Here is a 7,436-nt window from a genome sequence, read left to right as displayed (position 1 = left end):
AAATCACTTCATGTGACTGTTGGCAGATATATTTATTTCATTATTTATTTTTCTCTCACTTGTAGTTTTTTAGTTCTTTAATTGTGCTCTGTGCAGCACTTGTTCTTGATCCCTAGGTGGAAAGTTCCCCCTGCATTCTGGATGTGGACATGTTCCACTTAGTGGTGAGCTGACAAGCTTGTTAAATGATACTTTAGGCACTATTAAATGTATATTAGCATCAGATTAAAGTATCATTGTTGTCCAGAATCTAAACCTGTCTATCTAACAGGTAGTTGTCTGTGGTTTCTTTGGCTGTAGTCTCTGAATCATGTGTTGTGTTTGTATGTCGGGGGAGTCTGGTGCTGTCCTATTCAGCATTGCACTGCTTAGACTCCTCAGGGCTGATACTGTGCGGATACTGCACACCTGCATCTCTTCCACTTGGTCATTGTTGCTCACCTGGTCCAGATCCTCCTCACCTCTGTGCCAGGTTAGAGCATATTCTACTTGGAGCACATACAACTTAACAGTAGATGGTGATCTGTGTTATGTTGTCATTCGTGTGTGTTTATTAACCCTCGTTCTTACAAATGAGTAATAACGTGTTTGTCAGTATGAATGTTCTTTTGGGATGTTTTTATTGAGTGTGCTGTCAGGCACAGTTGTGTGGGAGTCAATAATGGGGCTGTCAGAGTAATTCACTGCAGCCAACAGCATTAGATTTATGTAGGGATTTATTTTGGGTTTTTTTTGGGTTTTAACACAATTTTTAAAAAGTGCTTAAATTTAATCCTAACCGGCTAACAGGTTTCTATACAGGCTGCAGTACACATGTTTTTTATTTACTATTTGTTTTTTTTATACTGTTTCAGTATTTAGTAGACTGTTTTGTGAATAGCAATGGTTTTGTGTCTGAGTTGTCAAGTTTTGAGTTTTGCCAAAACTTACTGCTTATTAGAGATGCCGAGCAAAGGTGCTTCAAAGTATTGAGCAAAGGCTGTGAATACTTATATACATGTGCTTTTTTGTTTTTTTATTTTTCATAAATTTCATACTCATTAAAAGATTTCAAACAAACTTCTTTCATGTTGTCATTATGGTGTATTGTTTGTAGAATTTTGAGGAAAATAATGAATTTAATCCATGTGGGAATACGGCTGTAACATAACAATGGAGAAAAAGTGAAGCGCTGCAAATACTTTCCGGATGCACTGTATATAGTATATTGTATGTAGTGAAACTGATCTTGTTCTTTCCCTGTCTCCTATCTATCTGTAGGTGCTGGGGAATGGGAAGTGCTGTGTGCATATGTGTCTGCCTCCTAACCTGCTCCAGCTCTATTATAATCACCAGGAGCTTCTGGATCCCCTGCTTCAGGGGTAAGAAAGTTCATAACTGAGCCGAGAAATGACAGGTTTTCTGTGAATGCTGATGATGCCATATCATGTGTACACATCATTGATTGTTTTGTAATGGGTTGAGTGTGTTGTGTCCATTTGTCCTGCAGGTGGTGCTCACATCCAGGCATGCAACAATGTCTCCAGTCACCTGAAACCCTTATAAGGTGATCATTTTTTGTTCTTATCTATAGCCTTCTGAACTTTGCTTTGAAATGGTGGTTTTAACCCCCTTACCCCGTAAGGCCGATATAGCGGATTTACAGTGTAAACGTTATCCCCGTGAGGCCGGTGTACTGGCATTGCTCTGCTATGATTCCTTACTTATTTAATTATTATTTTTTGACCCGGAAGGTTGAAGTCATGACGTCACGACGTGATTACATTACGCTGTCATTACAATGAAGATGATCCAAGCGTGAATATTGGCGTAATAGTAGAAGTTAACTAAAAATGCCAAAGTGAACACAGGTACATCTAAAACGGGGGGGAGAAAACATACACAGTTACACAGGTGAGAGCGAGGATTCTAGATAGTGACAGCAGTGAAAGTTCAGGTGATGTTGAAACCGAAACTGATAGTGATGCAAACTCATGATTCAGACCCTGATCCGTCTTCATCTTCAGCATCAACCAGTGCGACTGACACTGCAGGGGTCTGGAGTCATAACCTAACCATTTCTGTGCATTCGTGAAAACACTACCTGCTGCTCTGATTATCAGCAGAAACTTGACTTTTGGCGCTAAAATGCATTTGTTCAAAGGCATTGACCATGCTGATGCTTGTATGGTATTTCTAAAAGATTAGAAGGATTTTAGTGAGCATTTCTCTCTAGTTAAGAATTGTGCTCTAAGTGGAGTAAAAACACTGAACTGCTTCATTTTCAAAGTAATATTACACAAATACATTATAAGTTTTTTCAAGGCCTAAAAATGTTCAAATTAAAATGTTGATTTTGGCCCAGGAACTCAGGGTTGGCGTGCTGTTTCTCTGGGGACTATAGGGTTATGGGACATAATACTGTGGGAACTTAGGGGTAAGAGGGTTCAGACAGAATGGTTTCAGTGGTTTTTTTGGTTTTTGTGTGTGTGTAGTTTTCCTTGGGAATCCAATAAGCTAATTGATGTGCCAGAGGATTACTGTGCACTGATCAACCAGGCTTTCAGCTTCACGTGAGTGTGTGTACTCTGAGTTGCATTCATTTATACCCAGTATCTGCTTAATAGAATAGAATTCTGGTGGACATCTCTAGTGTTGTGGATAAAAAATGTCATAAAATAAACATAAGGGAGAAGAAGGAAAAACGGGCACCTAGACACATAGAAGCGGGATTAGGCGGATTGGAATTACGAGCAATTTAAGAGCAGTAATAGTAAAAAAGTCAAAAAGAAGTGTACGAGCTGAGGAGTGCTAAAAACATACACACACACTCTCTCTTCCTCATACACACACATGAATAACTTTAATAGAATCTTATAGTAATAGAGAAACTCTATAAAAAAACAGAATAGTAGGATATGCAGGACAGTAGAACTGTAATGATATTAAGAAGTTGGAAGTACAGTAAACCGCTTTTCAAGTAGTATAAATATATATAAACTAAGAAACATAGTGCAAATATGAAAATAAATTATAAATGAGAAGTACGGGGAAAAAAGGAAAATATAACTTACTCATGATTCAGATGGTGAAGATTCTCGTCTCGCAAGGAAAGCCTTAATTTTTAGAGAACCATGAAGAAAGCCAGTTATAAGGGTGGCTGCCCCCCCCCTCGAGATAACGATAAGACCAAGGTCCCTCCCGGTTGTTTAGTCGTCTTGCTTACGTCATTTTTTTAACCTAGGGAAATGAGAATCCTGGTTTTTGAAAACCTAGGTAAAAAAGAATCCTGGTTTTTGAGAACCTAGGTAAATGGGAATCTTGGTTTTTGACAACCTGGGTAAATGAGAGTCCTGGTTTTTGACAACCTAGGTAACTAGAAATTCTGGGTTTTTGTTTCCTGGGTTGTTGGAAATGCCTGGGTTCTGATTTTATGTGTAAAGTAAAACCCCTGGTTTCAATTCTATGGGTAAGTGAAATAGGCCTTTTCTGGAAACCTATGGGTTATCTAGTGTGTAAATACAGTATAAATACTGGAGCTTAAGCTCAGGGTAGGGGGATCACTTCTGAGAATTCTCATCGGTGTGGATCTCGTGTGGTGGAATGGAACAATAAAGCTGGACCCTTGCTTCTTCTCACTCACGGCTGGTGTGTTTTTTCTATCTCCAACTGGGCTCAGAGGTAGATGTGAGTATTGGCTTCTAAGTGAGTTTTAAATGTTTTTGGGTAATAGGCTAAATTCGAGCCAACACTAGGTATTGCTTTTGTGTTTATAACCTCCATTGTTTTTGTAGCTGTCCTAAGTCAGATGGAGTTAAGTCTTGAGCTCAAACTCTGTGCTTGGTGTGTGGCACGATGCTGTCTTCTCAGAGCAGCTGCTGCCAGACTGAGCTGGAGGGTGAGGACGTTGGAGCGTGTACTGCACACACCTTTGTTTGCTGAGCTGGTGTTAGCATCTTCCTCAGGTTAGAAGGAAGACACATCTGTGTTGATTGCCATGTCTTATAGGTGCATTGCCTGTTTATATCAGGGCTGGGCATTGGTGTGAATTAGTCAGCAATAATCCCTCACACATGGGTTACTCATTTTGGGAAGGAAGCTGTAAAGCTACTAAATATGAAAAATAACAGCAGCTTGCTAAAAATACTCCGAATAACACTTTAATTTGAAGTCCCATAATAAACTATTTATAAGCAAGGAATACAGTTTATTATTGAAAGAGGACGTAATAATCAATTAACTGGTCAAATATTAATACATAACAGGCATCTTCCAAAATGTTTAAAAAAAATTTCATTTATTAATACATGACTTCTTATACTAGTGGGACTCCACCCTGTCCTAGAAACACTCCATCCTACACAGTTTCAAGCTTCCTTTCCTCCCAACACTCAACATCTCAGTAATCCAGCAATAGGCCTGGAGTTGAGACATTCCTGCTGAATTAACATTTATGGTTGTGAATATACAGCATTTGTAGGCATTGTCAAGTCCTGGCTTGCAGTACATGAGCCTCTGCTGTCTTTTACAGGGTGAGGGAGAATCAGGTTCTTTTCCTGTACCTTGATGACTATGGAGAACTGTCCAAGGGCTCAGGTGAGAACTCAAACAAGATACTCAACATGTCTTGTAAAATTTGTGTTTAAACCACTGTTTATATCATTCTCTTTCCCTCCCAGATGGAGGAATGCGCTACAGAAAGATTCAGAAGCTCTGGTGCCAGCACAGCATCACCGAGGAGATGGGTCATGCACAGGAAGCTAATCAGACTCTGGAGGACACTGACTGGGAGATCCTGGATTTTCTTGGCTAAAGCCAAATCTAAACTAACCAGGGATCTGCACATTTACCTAGAAATGGTGCGGAATCTTGAACATCAATTATTGAAAATGTTGAACATTTCCTTTTTTTGTTTTTACATTTCAAAATTCTAAAAAAAATTGTTTATTTCTAATTTTAAATTCTTAATCAAAAATTCTTAATCAAAATAGACAAATGTCATATTCTGAGATATTTCTAAAACAAGTTCAGTGATCCATAACTAATGGGTGCTGTAATGTACAACTGTTCTGAGCACATTTTCTGTTTTTCACTTGCAGCCTACAGCCAAAATCCCCAGTACTGACTGAACACATCAAATGCTGAGTTTACTTTTACAGTCTTGAATTAACACCTCTGCTAACTGCGTCATCACCTACAGTCCTGAATTGACAGTTTACTTAACAGCCATAATGCTCACTGTTTACAATACGAATTAAAGATTATGTAAACCCTGGAATTGTGAATTAAGCACACCTTTTGGTTAAAAGAGGGGGGAAAAGAATTGGTTTATCACTCATTGGTTTTGTAAATAAGGCTTTAAATTAGGAAAATTAGGTTTAAGCTCTGTTTGTGCCACATGCTATATACCCTTCCTCTAATTTGTTTTCAATGGATGTGTACTGTTTTACAATCTAAGGGCTTTGTTTGCATCTATAATGATTTCAGGGATAAGACATGTTTACCGTTTGTCACTTTCCTTTTTTTTCTCTCTCCTTTTTGGATATACCAGTTAAATATGTCACAGTTTAGTCAACTGTAACTCTTTTGTTCCTGGTAGTTTGTAATCAGTTAATAAACTGTTTTTAATATTGTATTTTGTTCATTAGATTATAACTGGGATTGTGAGACATTTTTGCTGCGTTTGTTTCTTTAGTTTGGAGATTCCCCTTATGTCTCTCTTAATCGCACACAGACAAAAACCAAATGTCAGAAATGTTTTACTAATTATTGACCAGCATGCAGGGATGCAAGGAATAAGTTGTTAGACATAACTTCAGTAAGCACTCGTGCTGAATGAATAAACACAAACACGCGCATCACCGGAAAGCCTCGACCATTACAGCTCTGAGACAAACACGGAAGAAACTAAAACTCCCGCTAAAGCGCTACACCAATTAAATAGCAGCTCGTCCAGGAGCTCCACCAATTAGAGCGTAGCTGCGTTTGTTCACGAGTTCCGTCTGGGGGTGAAAAGCAACCTTAACGCTCATTACTGCCCCCAAGCGTCACTGCAGTTACTCAACACTCCCACACATTACAGCAGGGGTGTAAAAGATTTTAATGACTTTTTTTTTGCAGTAACCTTGGCACCATTTTCAGATCCTTGATGTCAGCTCATCAAGGAACGTTACAAGGAGAGCTGTATTATATGATCTAAGACTAGGTCTGCATCCCACCACACTATTTCCAATATAGATCCACACATGGAGCAGTGTTTAGATTTTGTGCTGATATAAACTGGAATCAGCTCCCAGTCGATGTTAAATGTGCCACAGATGAAAATATCTTTAAATCTAGATCAAATACATTTTTTTCATGTGCCTACACATAATCTAGGCTTGCACTTTATGTTCATATTGCACAATATTCTTTGCACTATGATTTATGAATTGTATTTGATTTCATTTAGACCTTTAAGGAGTATTACTAATTTTTTAAATTTCACACTCCTTTCAGTCTAACTTCGCATTTGCTTCACTCTCGGTTTACACTCACATCACTTTCGCTTCTCTTTTGTTGCTGTCAGATCCTAATGTGACTGAGATCATTAAAAGTGTCTAATTAAAGTCAGAATGATTTCCCCCTTTTCCAATAAAATAAAAAGTCACACATACTTGTTTAATCAGCTTTAAAAAACAGTTTCGCCCCAGAGGGCAGGGCATTTCCCACAAACTGAAACTGACTTTTCACCAAAGAACTGCTGCATCTTATCCTTCTGCTACTAAAAGAAAGCAGTTTTTAGTGTGAAATATGAGCTCATTAGGTTTAAAACCATCCTGATGACAAAAACATCTCAGAATGAGAATCCCACTCAATGACAAACCAGCGGAAAGCATCGAGTGATCAACTTTACACCAAACATAATGGAGAGTTTCATATTTTCAATATCAAACATTTAAATATTTGGATATTTTAACATTTTGAAAGGTTGTATTTTGTCTCTTCATTATTAAACAAACATACATTGTGTTTCAAACATATGCAGTTTGGTATCTTATTCACTGCATGACTTTTTATTACGTAATAGTAAATTCATGATCTTGTTTTTGGTTCAGAAGTTTCCAAATTCTGATGACACCCTGGTAACTCTGCTGTTCAACCGACCTTCTCCCTCTTTCTTGTTCATGTTTTTTGCCTGGTGATTTGGATGTGTTTGCCACCTACACCTACGTGCAACTGGCCTTTGCATGTGAGGCAAACAGGATAACCACTACACTACAGAAACCACGACAGGGCAGCCCTTTGGCTGTTGACCATGGTCTTCTGATGAGAAGAGCACATACTTAAACTTTTGTTCACCACGGATACACGGATTGTAACTTGAAGGTTCAAGTGCTACTTTGTGGTAGTTGGCACAAAAGGAAGCAATCATCTACCTGAAAATAAATTGGTCAACTGAATGTGCCATAGTCTTC

At 38.4% G+C, this 7,436-nt stretch overlaps 1 pseudogene; it reads left to right on the top strand.

Annotated features, from left to right (window-relative positions):
* Positions 1–1,125: 1,125 nt before the first annotated feature.
* LOC108262119 (E3 ubiquitin-protein ligase UBR2-like) lies at positions 1,126–5,607 on the top strand (annotated as a pseudogene).
* Positions 5,608–7,436: the final 1,829 nt, after the last annotated feature.

The sequence above is a fragment of the Ictalurus punctatus genome, unplaced genomic scaffold (genome assembly GCF_001660625.3).
Source record: "Ictalurus punctatus breed USDA103 unplaced genomic scaffold, Coco_2.0 Super-Scaffold_100046, whole genome shotgun sequence".
Classification (NCBI taxonomy): Eukaryota; Metazoa; Chordata; class Actinopteri; order Siluriformes; family Ictaluridae; genus Ictalurus; species Ictalurus punctatus.
The sequence above is the reverse complement of the archived record's forward strand: the minus strand, read 5'-3'. Positions and strand labels throughout refer to the sequence as shown.